Below are 15994 nucleotides of genomic sequence, written 5' to 3'. Positions count from 1 at the left end.
CAAATTAAATTTTCTTTATTTAACTAGGCTATTGATAACTCTCATAACCGCACCTTTAGTAACTACAGGAAACCCACTCCTACTGATTTAATAATTCTATACAATTCATGCCACCCCTTCCAGTACAAGTCAGTTAATTTCTATAGCATGATTCACAGACTTATGTCTGTACTCTAAAACAAAACAGGTTTCGATAAAGGACTTCAAATTATATTGAAGACATTTCTGTGAATAACAGCTACAAGATGAACTCACTGACAATTTTAGTACCATAACACGAAAACAGAAGAAAATAAATATGATTTTAGTGTATTTATCACGCTATCAAGAAAAGAAAAAGTGGACAGTTCAACCATCAAGGTCCAGTTTCTGAAAAGCTAGGAACTCTGCTACAAATGCAGGGTTATTCTGTAGCGTTTAAATCTAATTCTTATTTCTCAAAATTATCAGTAAGGAAAATAAAAGCGGTATACAGTACATACATTACAGTGTGGTGACTTCAACTCCGTTTACGTCTGACAGACAGGACGAAAGAACATATAGATCATGGAAAATAGATGATGATGATGATGATGATGAAGATGATGCTTGTTGTTTATAGTGGCCCAGAATCTAATTTCCCAATCGTATACCGATTCAGAAATTACGTAAGCCCACAGAGTTGCAGTTCTCCAAACACCTCATAGCATACAATCATTTCTTCACTCCTGATCACCATCTCAAAATTCTACGCATTGAAACCAAGGGCTCCATATTCAATTCTTCATAAGTTATAGAAATACAAAAGTGTGTCAAAAATAACCTATAGACAAATATAAATGAACAAACTTTCTTCCCTGAACACTCTGTGATTAATAAATTGTACAGTTCCACCCCCTAACTTACATTATTTCAGCTACCCGATTCTCGTTTCTCTGTAAATTGTGTTGACGTCTAGCATTCAAACTACAGAAAGTTTGTGCAGCAGTTTTTAAAAAATATTTCTTAATTTATCTATATAAATAAAATTGTAGGGGGTCCGCTGTCTGTAATTTCTTCTGTTTTGCCAATTTTTCAGATATTTATCCGTCTTAGGTCAACTCAAGACCGAATCGGTGGTTTTTACGTTTCGTGTCTGTCTGTTTGTCTGTTTGTCTGTTTGTCTGTTTGTCTGTCTGCTTGTCTGTTTGTCTGTTCCACCATCACGTCGAAACGGCTGGATAGATCTCAACCAAACTTCATATTTAGAGTATACTCATCCCGGGGAAGGTTTCGATATGCATATCGTTTTAAAATCTTTGAATACACGGGGGGTTTATAGGAAAACCAGAATGGTTTTTCCACCATCACGTCGAAACGGCTGGATAGATCTCAACCAAACTTCATATTTAGAGTATACTCATCCCGGGAAAGGTTTCGATATGCATATCATTTTAAAATCTTTGAATACACGGGGGATTATAAGAAAACCAGAATGGTTTTTCCACCATCACGTCGAAACGGCTGGATATATCACAACCAAACTTCATATTTAGAGTACACTCATCCCGGGGAAGGTTTCGATATGCATATCATTTTAAAATCTTTGAATAGACGGGGGTTTATAGGAAAACCTGAATGGTTTTTCCACCATCACTTCGAAACGGCTGAATAGATCTCAACCAAACTTCATATTTAGAGTATACTCATCCCGGGGAAGGTTTTGATATGCATATTATTTTAAAATCCTTGAAGAGACGGGGGTTTATAGGGAAACCCGAATGGTTTTCCTCCATTTTCTCTTATACTATTGATTTTCTGTAAACTTACTTTACCGTACGTGAAACATCTCTTCATTATAAACAACTTTCGTTATGTTCATAATTTACCTTACTCTTCACATGACGGAGAAATTTACAATTTTCCGCTGGTATCATGCTCTGCATTGAGTGACCGACAGACCGACAACAAACCTACAGGTTACCATGCCAACGTCTCTGACTGCATGCCAGCAGGGAAGTAACGTATTGCCATTTTCCTCATCATGCTTTTAAATTCGTGGTTGTTCCTTGGGTAGAAGGCAAGAGAGGCGTCAATCGGCCTATCTGCGGGATATTGGCGGAATATCGTTGGATGTTATAACCGCCCTCGAATAGATTAAGTAATAACACCATTAGTCATCTTCTTATTATTTGTTTACCTAAGAATCACTGGACCTAAATTTCTCCTCTGTTACCGCTTTATTATATCCATAACTCACACTAGCATAATTTATTGAGGGGCATTTGATTTTCCAATACATTCACTTGGCATTTACATATTTGTCGTTATCCGGCTGTCCTCAGTTATAATCAATTTTCTATTACTTTCAACTTTCTTAACTGTATTATTTTCTTCCTTCATTACGCCGTATGTAAGCGTGTGCTACAAACTACTGGATGTATTTCCACCAAGACTCACATTTAGAATACACCTGTCCTTGATAGGTTTTGGGCAAATATTGTTTCTAAATCTCTGAACTGACTGGGGGTTTATACGAAACCGAAACAGTGATTTTGCACTTCCACAAAATATACACAACCAAACTTAATGGAAATCTACCTACCTTGGTATAAATTAATTTCTAAACCTTTTTCCTCATGTGCATCATTTCGATACGAGGATTAATAAGGGAGATATCATTAACGGACCGTTTTTCTGTACAAGTCCCATCGGACTTAACTCACGAGCGAGTGCGTGTAAAGCGTATTCCTTACAACTTGAAAACTACTGAAGACATTCGAACCAAACTTTGTATTTAGCATCCACCTGTCCAAAGGTAGGTTTTAAACTAAAATAACATTTCATGTTCCGGAATGGACTGGCGGTTTATAGGGAACCGAAATGGTGATTTTACTCTTCCACAATATATACAGAACAAGACCAACCTGACGAAATCGACCAAACGTGATAGAATTCCACCTCTAAACCCTTTCTTTCATGTGCATTTTTTCGTCAGTAGGATTAAAAAGGGAGATATCATGAACGGTCACTTTTGCATGTTAAGTCCAGCGCACATAGCCCGAAGGGTGTTTTACATGGAGCAGATTCCTTATCTATATAAATCAAATCGTAACGACTGTGTGCCTCTACACTGACTATTTTGGCGAAATTTTCGAACAGCTTTCCGTTTAAGGGCTAATAATCACCATCTGCATAATTTTTGGTTTAGTTTCCTGGAAGTCCTAATTTTTACCCGCCTCGCCCAAAATCCAGATTGTGGCATAATCTGCCAGAAGAAAAAGAAGATAATTGAAATTTGACAAAATTATACGTTTTAGCCTGTAACGAACGGAAAACATCCTAGATCATTAAATTTTTCACTTTTTATCCCCGAAGAATATCGAAATATGCAGGCAATTTTAATGATGGTGGAGACCTTCGGAAATTCCTATCACATAACGGATTGCACAATCTCCATTCAATTTGGAATGATCTACAACCTTGGTCTTATGACTTTTTGCCGTATCTCTATCCCTTTTACGTTTGATTTTCCTCTATTAATCGATGTTAAGTCAATTTGGACTTTTCACATGCATAATTCATTCTTTCAATTACTTATATCAAATACAGAATCATCAAACTCTTGGCCCACTCAGTAGCCATATGTGAGCCAAATGCTATGTATGTAGCTGTCACATAATTATCCGAAAAGTAATGTAATGTGAGATAATCTTACAAAACCTTTACCCTGTTCCACGTTTCTAACTCAATCTGACCCAAGAATAGATGACATATCATAGGACCAGCCATTTAGGCCACTACATCCGGCGTGTCTTATGGTATAATCCTTTGTCGATATGACGTACGTTTAGTAGCAGTTAATCTGTAAATGAAGGTCTTCAATATTGTAAACACGCATATACTTTCGTATGTCGATCTATATATATTCACTGATGTCGATTTTTAGCGATCGAGAAAGGGTGGGTCTGCTATTGTAATCAGTACTCCCCACACCGACTTTGACTGGCAGTAGGAAAGGGTTCCTTCTCCAACTCCTGTGTAACTGTCATTAGTAAGGAAGGCCTACAATTGTAATGAATAGTTCCCTTCTCGATGTGACTTGCAGAAGGCAAGTGAGCATGCAGTTTTGCTTAAAACTCCTTTACCCGATTGTGTTTGGCAGTAGGCAAGGGTGCCCGCCATTATAAAGAAATGTCCTCATCTAAAATGTGACTGGCATTAAGCATAGTGGCCTGCTATTTTGATGGAAACTCACCAACTTGGTGTGACTGGCAGTAAGCTGGCTGGCAGTAGGAAAATGGGCCTGGCATTATAATGATAACTGCACAACTCAATTTTGAGTAATAGTAGGGTAATTGCCTGCCATTATAATAGAAACTCCTCAACTGTAATCTGTCTGGAAGTAGGAAAGGGGGGCTGCCATTTTAACGGAAACTCCCCAAATCGATTCTGTCCGCGTAGTAGGCAATGGGGCCTGCAGTTATAATGTAAACTTCCCAACTCGATTGTGAATGGCAGTAGGCAAGTGAGCCTGCCGTTATATCACAAATCCGTAACAAACACTTTGCATTGGAAACAACGTACGGGGTCCTCCCCATGCTCTTTCTCGGATAACGCTAAGAGACATGCAATTTTAAAACAATCTTATTTACTGCATGTACACTATTTACTTCGATATTCGAATACAATGTAGAATACCGTAGCGAAGCACGGGTACATTCGCTAGTATTTAATATTTATATGCACCTTACTTCGTAAGACTAATCTATAGCGTCTGTATTTATGTAACAAATCTTAGCATGGTATTTCAGTTGATTTATAGGCTGAAGATGACTGAATAAAGCTGAAACTCGAGTACCTAAAATGAAGTAGGCCTAATTCATGGTAAGAAACTACATGTAAAACCCAGCATTTAAACTATTTAGTGGCTGATATATAATTATCGGTGGCAGGGATGTATCATAGGAGGTGGAAGGGGGGGGGGGGGGGCAGAGAGCAAATCGCTCACTGAGGTTAAATGAAGCCAAGGGCAATGGGCCGTTCCACAAGAGGAAGTTTCCTTTACATACTCTTCGACTTACTGACAAAGAATTGATTGCGCGTTCTTCCGTGTTTGGGGGTGGAAGAAGGCATTCGTGGTATCCTCTACCTGTTGTAAGAAGCGACTAGGGGTCTCAAATTGGGAGTGTGGTTTGGCGACCTCAAGTTACCTAGCTGAGTCAGGCATTGCTTCCACCTACCATACTTCACTATCTGACCTGCCCTAGTGAATTCTTATTGTCTTCCGAACCCTATGGTATTAAGTTTGCGACGCATAGGTTTGCTTTGATTTTCACGTCTTTCGTTGTCCTTCACTCTCTTTTACCGAAACCCTCATTCTTCAGAGGGTTTCGACCTCTTTCGCTGATTGCTATTGAGAGAGGATCATAATAATCACCAGCACCTTTACTGCCTGAGCTGGTCAGTCCCCCGATTAAAATAAAACACATTTAAAGCAATTAGTAGAATATGCTAAAAATATTTTTCATTTTTGTAAACGGACTTGTAATTTATGTATACCGCTTTTATTTTATTTTCTGTCCGGCTCCATGGCTAAATGGTTAGCGTGCTGGCCTTTGGTCACAGGTGTCCTCGGTTCGATTCCCGACAGGGTCGGGAATTTTAACCATCATTGGTTAATTTCCCTGGCACGGGGTCTGGGTGTATGTGTTGTCTTCATCATCATTTCATCCTCATCACGACACGCAGGTCACCTACGGGAATCAAATCAAAAGACCTGCGCTTGGTGAGCCGAACCCGTCCTCGGATCTCCCGGCTCTAAAAGCCATACGCCATTCCATTCCATTTCATTTTCCTTTCTGATGGTATGCCGGCCCCGTGGTGTAGGGGTAGCGTGTCTGCCTCTTACCCGGAAGCCCCGGGTTCGATTCCCAGCCAGGCCAGGGATTTTTACCTGGACCTGAGGGCTGGTTCGAGGTCCACTCAGCCTACGTGATTATAACTGAGGAGCTATCTGACGGTGAGATGTAGGGCCCGGTCTAGAAAGCCAAGAATAACGGCCGAGAGGATTCGTCGTGCTGACCACACGACACCTCGTAATCTGCAGGCCTTCTGTTGAGCAGCGGTCGCGTGGTAGGCCAAGGCCCTTCAAGGGCTGTAATGCCATGGGGTTTGGTTTGGTTTGGTTTTCTGATGGTATCCTTTGTTTTCGATAATTTTTAGAAATAAGAATTATATTACACGCTACAGAATAACCCTGTCTTTGTAGCAGAATTCCTAGTTTTTCAGAAACTGGACTGTGATGGGCGTTAATTATACATGTAATTATGGATCACTGCATTGAAAATAACGTTACTCGAAGAACTCACCTGTGTTTAGCGTGTCGCAGGCGAAGACCTCGGAACACTGCGTGCCTTATCCACAAACACAGAGAAGATACACTGGCAGAGTCCAGATGGTGACTAAAGCTAGTGCATGTGTCACTGTTAATTGATGTGGAACGCGTGCTCACTAACGAAGTTCATCAAAAACATTCGTAGTTAGGTCAGTGTAAGACTGCAAGGTCAGGAGCTGCTTCAGAAAGAACAAGGTAGTGGACCTTCCTAGTAGAGTAATTCATCAACATAGCTGCCTCGCTGCCATTTCTTGATGGATACAGTACTTTTGTATCCATCTCTTGGTACAGGCCAGAGTAAAGTGTAGCTTTCACCGAAGTCCCAGTCTCATCCTTGGCTGTGACAATATGGAGGCTGCTGGGGTATGGGTGGTGCTGAGTAATGACTTTTAGAGCACGACTAGTGCATCTGAGTGTTATGAAAGGCGTTGCTCATAGGGTCAGTCGTGCTGCAATAGCACTTTCTGACCCAGTGAGGAAAGCAGTGGCAAACTACCTCACTACTCGTCTTGCCTAGTACGCCTCATTTTGGTGCTGCCATTGGGTTTTGCGGTTTCCTTATAACCGCATAACCTTTGGTGGTGCTATTTGAGGATCCAACCAGCCTCTGGGCTGATGACCTAAGAGACAGACAGCTAGCAGAGAAGAGCCGCGTTGTCCCTGTCCAGGGGCTCACAACATTTGAGGTGTTAGTTGATTTCTAGACCTATGAAATAGACTATACAGTCTTCGCAAATATGTCGGAAGTCATCGGCGGTGGATAGCTCACAACAAAACAAAACAAAACAAAACAAAACAAAACAAAACAAAACAAAACAAAACAAAACAAAACAAAACAAAACAAAACAAAACAAAACAAAACAAAACAAAACAAAACAAAACAAAACAAAACAAAACAAAACAAAACAAAACAAAACAAAACAAAACAAAACAAAACAAAACAAAACAAAACAAAACAAAACAAAACAAAACAAAACAAAACAAAACAAAACAAAACAAAACAAAACAAAACAAAACAAAACAAAACAAAACAAAACAAAACAAAACAACACAACACAACACAACACAACACAACACAACACAACACTAAACTAAACTAAACTAAAGAAAACAAAAACTAAACTTTCCTGTGAACATATCCCCTATGGCCAATCGTTTACGAGCTAAGCCTGTTTTAGATATTAGTTAGAATGGAGGGGATAGTTCCTATTTAGGATTAAGTCTGGAGTCAGGCATGCCGATGCGGACATTGCAGTACTTCGCAAGCGCGTGAAATAAGGTTGCCAGTGATGGAGCGTGTCCTTCAGGCGTGCATCCAGGTATGGTGGACATTTTGAAGACTTCTTGTGTTCGAATGCAGTATCCCTGCTGGTAAACCATCATGGAAATGACAGCTAGATGTAGGATGTGCCGGGCAAGGCTATTACCAATACTTCCCGTACAAAGCTGGAAAGTAACTCGTAAACGATGTACCGTTGGGCAAAGGTTCACAGGGATTTTCGTGTTGTTTAGGTTTCTACTTTCCACCTCCCGATTACTTCTCACATGTTCGGGAACACCCATATATATATACCAATTTTTTGCCCGTCGCTGATGGGTTTGTTTTTATACAATTGCTGCGACAGGAGTGGCAGCAGAAGAGACAGGTTACATCTCAACTAACAGCAGTCAGTATAACGTTAGTGTTGATCTGTTTTACAGGCTTACGACATTGTAGTCCATCGTATTTAGTTCGGCGATATAATAACATCAGAGGTCAAGGTAGTCTTCATTCTCCCTTATTTTATTCTTCTTCTGCTCCTTCACGTCTATCTTCGCATTTCGATGATCGTTTACATTATCTTTGTGCCGCACCAAGCTTGCCTTGGTGGCACACTTCTTAGAATATACCATATTCTGACTGCCATCGACATCCCGGACGTGACGTACGACTTATGTTGTCTTTGACAGGGAGCGCTTCCGGCCATCAGCCGAAGCGTTTCAGCGTTGCTTACGCTATTATACAAGGCTGGGAACTGAGCCATGAGAAGTGGGGTCACCGAATTTAGTTTTCAGTTCTCCCGCTAGGATTGCCTTTCTTAGACACAAAGTTTTGAATGTCTTCCTATGTTCAGCATGGATTTTGTGACAAGTGCTTGTGGAAATTCGCTAATATATAGCCAATTATGATACTTAGGAGAAACCACGTGTTTTGAATGTTGCTCGTGATCCATTTTTGATGTAGTGCAAATAATCCCGTCAATATGATATTAACGTGTCCCGTTGGAAACTTATTTACGCCGGTATCTTGAGGTTATGAGGCGTCGTAGTATGGACCCACAGTCAACACGAATTTATACATATTTACAAAGGTGTTTTAAAGTGTTTATGAAATATATAGTCAGTCTATACTCACGTAAAAGCTATTACTTAAAATGTAGTATCTGTAATGGGTCTCCAGTTCAGAATTTGAATCTTACATCATTGCCTAGCCTAACTTTAAAACTTTTCTGTTCAAAGGTTTTCGGTCCAGATGCGGAATATTTTGGCACTTTGATGAAATATTCCTTGTGATATTGACCAACAAAGGCTTGAGCAATTTCTACAGCAACAATAGTGGCAATGTTTCCTTATTGCACGTCCTGCACATGAGTTCTCTTTAAAACCTGTCTTTCAGGTAGTGGGTACAGATCGGAAGATAGTGTTTTCGTGGGAGATAGTGTATTGCTTCAATAACAAAATCGTAACACATTTGTATCAAAGCTCTGAAGAAAGCGTTAGGGTATCTTAACCCTCCCCTGTCTTGAAAACGGATTAAGCATACTGCAGGGCTATCAGTTGCAGGTACGGATATTATCTGTAGACAACTGTCACAGCTAGTTTCTTCTTCTGCTACATGTATCAAACATCCAGCTATAATTGCCAGTGAAATTGATGACAGAGTAACTACAGATTTTGAAACCAGAAAAAAAGTAATTATCACTGCTGAGTTAAGGATCAAATCATTTGTAAGTACTTTTAAAAATATTTGTTAAATTAATGACATGAAATTTTATGACCCTATATTTTCCTACTCTACTGGCTTATGTAAACAGAAGTTCGGTAGGCCTACCTTGAACTGGTTTTTCCAGAATTTGTAGAACATGAGGTGAAATGTTTGGAATTTCAATGCCTCCACTCACTTGCACTTCTGACTCTTTTTCCTTGTTTATTAATGGAGGCAAATCAGATTTACTACCATTCCTACTTTCCACATTGCCATGATTAGAAGCTGCAATGATGCCAGTCTGTAGTGTTCCTTCCATAGCATAAAGACATGATCTTGTGTCCAACGTGTCATTTAATCCTCCCTTTTGCCTTAAATGACTAAAAAAGAGTTCAGTGTCATCACTTGTGAAGTTTCTGGTTAAGACATAATGTAAGTTTATGGATAACAGATACTTGATGCATGCAGCTGTTGATAGAGTTGTGAGCACTAAAGCTTGAAGTGTTTCTCTTGTGAATCTGTTGGATTTGTCTGAATTTGCTTGAATTGCTTCAACATATGAAATGAAGTTATTGGTCAACCAGGAGAGTCTATCATCATCAAGACTGCTGAAAATAAATTTATTAGAATTTCTGGAAGTAATGGCATGTGGAGTGTTGCAGATATCGTGAATATCATGCCATGTTTGAAATATTTCAAGAAAATTTATGGTTTCATTGAAGCTGTTCCTGTCACAAATTTCTTCTCGGCTTATTTTCTCCTAACTCCTTAGGCCAGCAATAGTGTCTGTCGAGAATACTACTTTAGCCCTAGCAACATTCATCTTTTCCAGATTTGTAGGATAAACTACTTTCCTAGTTAATTTCCGCACAGGTTTCACTAACAATCGTTTCTGAAGGTGATACAGCTTTTTCACATGGTCTTCAGTTATCACATTGCCATTTACTTTAAAATTCCTGCTCAAGTATTGTGATCTTACATTTTTAATATATGGCTAGGGTCAAAACTCAAAAAATATAGGCCGGCTGGGATCTAATGGGTGCTGAATTTGATGTACAAGATCTGCCTCCTTTCCACACAAGAAATGAAACATGGCAACATTCACTTGACAATTGTCTGTCACAATTCGGAAGACTTGGAATCCACAGTCTTCAACAACCTGTAAGGCCTCGCGTGTTAATTTGGCTAGTTGATCTCCTGTCAGGCTGTGTGTAAAATAATATGATACATGAATACTGTAATGTGCGGAAAGACCTTTGAACAGAATGCACAGCAATTTATTAGCAAGCTTATCTTCAATACCGACAGCATAAGAAGTGACGCCATGATGAAGCCCCTGCATTTTGTATCACGAGGCTGAAGACAGAGGGTTGAGCTGCTCTGTAAAATCGAACGACTAAAGTAGACTAAGTCCAACCAATAGATTTTAGCCGTTGTGGCTGGGGTCTTGACTCCGTGTGGAGATAGTTTTCTTGAGTGAAAATAAGGATGGTCAAGGTACCGAAAAATTTGTATGTGATAAAGAAAGTAATTCGTGTGCGGAAATAATTACAGTCCATCGTGTGCGATCAACAAGAACAAGTGAAGGGCATTTTCTTTTCATTTATGCTTTATTTCCAGGAAACCGGAAGAATAAAATAATCTGTACAGCCAGAAATGTAAAAATGGCTAAATAAAATGCCAGGGTCACAGGTGAGCCCTATGATGAACGCTGGCGTGACTTAAGGTATGTGACTTACCATCTTACCACCTATTATATCTTGTCTAAATGATGTCTAAATTGTATGTATTTGAAGGGGGTATATACGACGCAGTTGGTCGTCCGTATGTGGTTTTTGTAAATGTCAGAATACGACGAAAAAGGGTCATTTGTTTTATTTTCCACTTGGATAAATTTTCGAAGTCTTGCGAGTGCCGTATGATGTTGTAAAAAGTTATTAAATAGGGTTTCGAAGTGATATCACGTCCAATGTAGATCGTCATTTCCGTGTGTTTAGTGCCTATATTTTGTGATGTCAAATTAAGATGTTCATTCGACGTAAAATTTTTCTGTCTGAAGTTTTGACGTAAATAATATAAGAAATCCATGGTTACCTATTTTCAATCGAGTGGAAGCGCGCTGTCGGGTGAGAGTATAGAGTGATGAATTTGGTCACGGAGAAACGTTTTTCTAGGCCCATTTAAACTGTGTCTGATTAACAATAAAATAGATTTAATAGAATTTTTGCAGTCATTTCCGTGAAAATCCAGTTATTAAAATACGATATCATTGTATGCGAAGTTATTCATTATTAAAGCACTGTGCGTTATTAGACGTCGTGGATTCTAGTAAGGATTTTATTCCAGTTCTTTTATCAGTGATAGTCGTGAGTTTGGGAAACAGAGGTTAGTTTTGTCGTGTGAGTCGAGATGAGATTTATGAATCAGCTGTTGGAGACCTGTCAATGAAGCCGGGACTTGTGGAAGCCCGAGGAAGATTTTATAATGTTGGGAATGGAAAACAGTATACAAGAATCCGCGCCGGTATTAATTTGCGATGTGTACAATTATTGTGGGCATTTTGAAGTATAATCTATGTGCATTTTGTTGGTTAGAATATCGTATGTGTGTAATTATGTCGGCAGAGTTTAAAGGTTTCATCCTGAGAGGCCAGTCAGGTAGAACGACCAGATGTCTCATATCACTGGCAAGCGAGGGTTGGGGCGAAATGCCGTCAGCTGATAGGGGTTCGCCGTCCGGATAACGGAACATACAGAGTGTGTTACGCATTGAATTGAGATTGCATTTCTCGGCAGAGGATAACGTTAAATGTTGAATTTAGTTGAAATTTTCATCCGGGAATAACGTGTGTGTTATTAGACACGGTAAATTTGTTTAATTGAGAACGTAATGTGCATTTGAGACCACGAACTTAGAGTATAATGAGCAAGATTAGCCAAATTCAGGGTTGTCCAAAATATAGAGCGATGGTAGTGATGATTGTTTTGTCTGTGAGGGGTGCGCATACTTTATGGAATGTTATGACGAGATATGACATCGTAATTGGATTACATTATACGGTGAATTACTTTGGTTTGTACGTAAATTATTAGGGTTATCCAAGTGTTAATAATGGCTAGGGTTAGATTAGATTTAAAGTGTGAGGTCATGAAACAAGATATAAACTGGACAAGAATGATGTAATAGTTCTTTTCCAGATACAGGAATCAACGATGGACATCACATGATAAAAAAACAAATTTACGTCGCATTTTGTAGGAATTTGTGAAGAAACCATCCGTCCGTGGAAATAAAATTTGTTGTTCGTTAAGATTTCATTAAATCGTTTAAATTTATTTAATTATTAAATTCAGTGAAAACCGTATTTTGAAACAACTTTAAATCAAGCGAATATCTTGGAGATGCATTCTGGAAATCTTAGTTTGTTTTCTGGGGAATGTGTAAATGTTAACGTAACGATTAAGGGGACATATCCGAAGGTAATGGATTTTACTGCCACAAAGTATTGTGAGCATTGCTATTGTTGTATTATTTAACTTTGATTGATTGAGCAGTGAATGTGCTGGGGATAGTAAAGTGGAAACTTTGGTCATCAACCGATGTAATTTAAGTGTTTAGCCTTGGATGGTCAGGGGTCATCAACCTCAGTGACTTAGACTAGGGCCATATGCCACTGTAGCGTCATTTTCCTTGCGGTCATCATCCGCAATGACTTTAAAGTAACTTAGAAGTTTAGATGTCGGTCCATGACATAGTCGCAGATCACATCGATTCAATTAAGGGTCCATGCCGTATAACCACTGTGTGGCACACACCGATTGAACTGCCTTAATTATACCCAGAGTCCAGAGTTCGTGTTACGAGGGCTGGACCATAAATAATCACTATGATGGTACATGTAGTCTCACATGGAAGCCGAATTTAAGGATGTCCAGACTTTCCTTTCTTTAATTAATAATTGAGACAATGGTTTCTAGTAAGAATGCCCATCAGGCAATTACGGCAAAGGCTCACACCAGTGTTCTGACCCTCTATGTAAAAATAATTGTGGTGTCCAGTGGACACGATTGAGTTAAATGATACCGTTGATAAATCAGAAATGCTTCATGAAATACTTGAATAAATAGAAACATTTTTTTAAACAAACCTTTCGTTTGAGTAGATAGATTAGAATTACTGAACGCTACCTTTACCTCAGCAAGTGACGAAGAACCCGATACGACCCAAGAGACAGATCTCATGAACTTTGCTGACAGGTAAGAAAGGTAGGTATCCTTCGGTATGGACCAAAAGGCTTCAGTATGTATGTACGTATGTATGTATGTATGTATGTATGTATGTATGTATGTATGTACGGGCATCATGAGAAAATGGGTGAACAGAATCTAATGAAAATGGGTATGTGAAGTCTGGGAATAAGGTGCTACAATCTAGGATATAAATAATTTATATTCGCGCTAGATGAAATGGTAGTTTAGGGAATGGTGCCTAAAATTTATTTTTTTATATACATTTGTTTTTGGTCCTATCTAAATGTTACAGAGAATACAAGTTGTAATAATTTATATCTTATACAGTTTTACCGTACCGACTATGATAACAGTACAATGAATTTAGATTTTTGTTGCTTGGCCCATATCAACGCCAAGCATTGTTAACACGGAAATATTGTTTAATCGTGTTAACTGACAATGGTTTTGGTCATGATTGCCTTAAGGTGTAACACCGCGTGATTATTGGGCCGTATCGGCAAGAAAGAATATGAAGATGATTTTTCAAAATGAGAAAAACCGTAAATGTACGGTCGCTTAAAGAATAAAGAATGAAAGAATGAAGGATTGCCTTTACATTAGATACTCTATTATCCCAGAGTTGCAAGAAAACGAAATGTGAAGGCCTACAATATCGAAAGCTCATAAAACATCAACAATATAATTCCATTGACCATTATTGTGATGTGATTTGTCTCTTCTGCTGCCACTCATCTCCGATAGATGGGATTACAGCTATGTCCCGAGTAAAACAGTGTAACGTTCCAGACGTCACAGTGTAATTATGTTAATTTTATTATGTGTGATTAATTCAGGAATTTAACGTCATGATATTTATCTTGGTATGTAATTGTATTATAATTCATGGTTGATCATTTGCTCACTATCATTTCATTACTTTGTAACTACGACTTGTAAACGAGGGCTGAATATCCTAATATTCACTTAGATTCTTGCGACATTCGTTTAAATTTAACTTGCAGTAGATTTCCTCTATCTTGCCACATCACCGAGGAAGAAGGAAGGACAAATTTAGACATCACATTCTGGGAAAAGCGAGCACGTGTTCAAGCGTTATAACGACAGCTACCGTATTTCGACCAGAATAATTCAAACTGATCACCGCCTATATTTTCAAAGGAGCGTCATGTTGCCATGGATACTGAGTGAAAGGGCTAATAGAAGAACAGTTGATATCATGGTTAAGACCCATCAACTCTAATATCTGGAGTGGGGAGAGACGTGTCAACTGATTGGACCACGTGTAGCGACCTGTAATTAGAGCCAGAGAAGGTTATAAAAGGGCGTGTTGGAGCTCTTGGATTCATTCTTCTTGATTCTGCATTCATTATTATTATTCTTCTGGATTCTTGATTCTTCGATCTTGTATATCGCTGTAGGTCTGTGAACGTGTCTTATGGTTGTTGTACCATAGTGGACTAGTGTGATAGTTTATCACTTCTACATTAATTATTTCGTTACCACGACGTGGTACTTAGGAATTTCTGAATGAGGGGTGTATAGCCACTCTCATCAGGAAGTACGTACAGCTCGGCTACTAGACCGGTTTGTACCAGTCTAAGACAATAGGTAGTATTAAACTAGATAGAAATGAAACTTCAGGGCACATTTTCAGTAAAGTTGGAAGGATTATTAATTGTGTATCCTCTCCACATAACCCAAGGAGGTTTTTCTAACTATGACTTAGGGCTCATCTCCAATATATGGGATAGAGCATAATAGGGAGTGTTAGTGTCGAAGCCATCTTCCAGTTAGTGGTCGGTGCACTTAGCAAGGCAGGAATGGTACTTAGCTGCAGATGAAGAGATCTCAAAGACGACCGGTGATGTTCCAGCTACAAGGATGGAAGCTTTCCAAGGACCAGCAGAACAAGACTACATGGTGAGCAAGCGAGTTAAAAATATTGCAAGTTTTCGCGAAGTAGAGTCATTCAACTTTTTGTTAAATTCATTTCCTATTTTAAATTCAGTTCTCGTTAAACCGTCGTCATTTATATTCAATATAATAAATTGTATTTTTCTAGTTCACTTTAATCAATCTGCCTTAATTAGCCTTTTGATTTCTAATTCTCCGGCTTAATGATTAGTGCACTATCACCTCACCCCTGTGATAAGAGTCCGTCCAAGCTTGATTATAAATTTTTATCTTTAAGTCATCAACTTAAAGATTGGCGCCCTTAGCTTGCATGGTTGCATTTCTCGTTCAATGATTGTTCTCCGAGAGGGGAAGTCACAACAGCATGCCTGAATATTGGTGGAAAGTAACTAGGGAATTAGATAACTTTGCACATACTATATGACTGTCCCGTCAATGACGGGTACTGCAGCGAATTTGAAAGTAAAATTGAAATTCAAGAGGACAAATTGAGGCAAAATTCGTTTA

General features: G+C 39.0%; 1 protein-coding gene across 2 annotated transcripts in view; it reads right to left on the bottom strand.

Annotated features, from left to right (window-relative positions):
- The window catches only part of LOC136881075 (uncharacterized), a 205310-nt gene that overhangs the window by 118536 nt on the left and 70780 nt on the right, over positions 1-15994 (bottom strand). The window contains exon 1 of one of the 2 annotated variants that reach the window (XM_067153702.2): positions 6330-6438. The exons of the other annotated variant lie outside the window; for it this stretch is intronic. The gene's annotated coding sequence lies outside the window, so the exon portion shown is untranslated. Of the gene's footprint in view, positions 1-6329; positions 6439-15994 lie in introns of those variants that run through there. 2 annotated transcript variants of the gene reach the window in all.

The sequence above is a fragment of the Anabrus simplex genome, chromosome 1, assembly GCF_040414725.1.
Source record: "Anabrus simplex isolate iqAnaSimp1 chromosome 1, ASM4041472v1, whole genome shotgun sequence".
Lineage (NCBI taxonomy): Eukaryota > Metazoa > Arthropoda > Insecta > Orthoptera > Tettigoniidae > Anabrus > Anabrus simplex.
The sequence above is the reverse complement of the archived record's forward strand: the minus strand, read 5'-3'. Positions and strand labels throughout refer to the sequence as shown.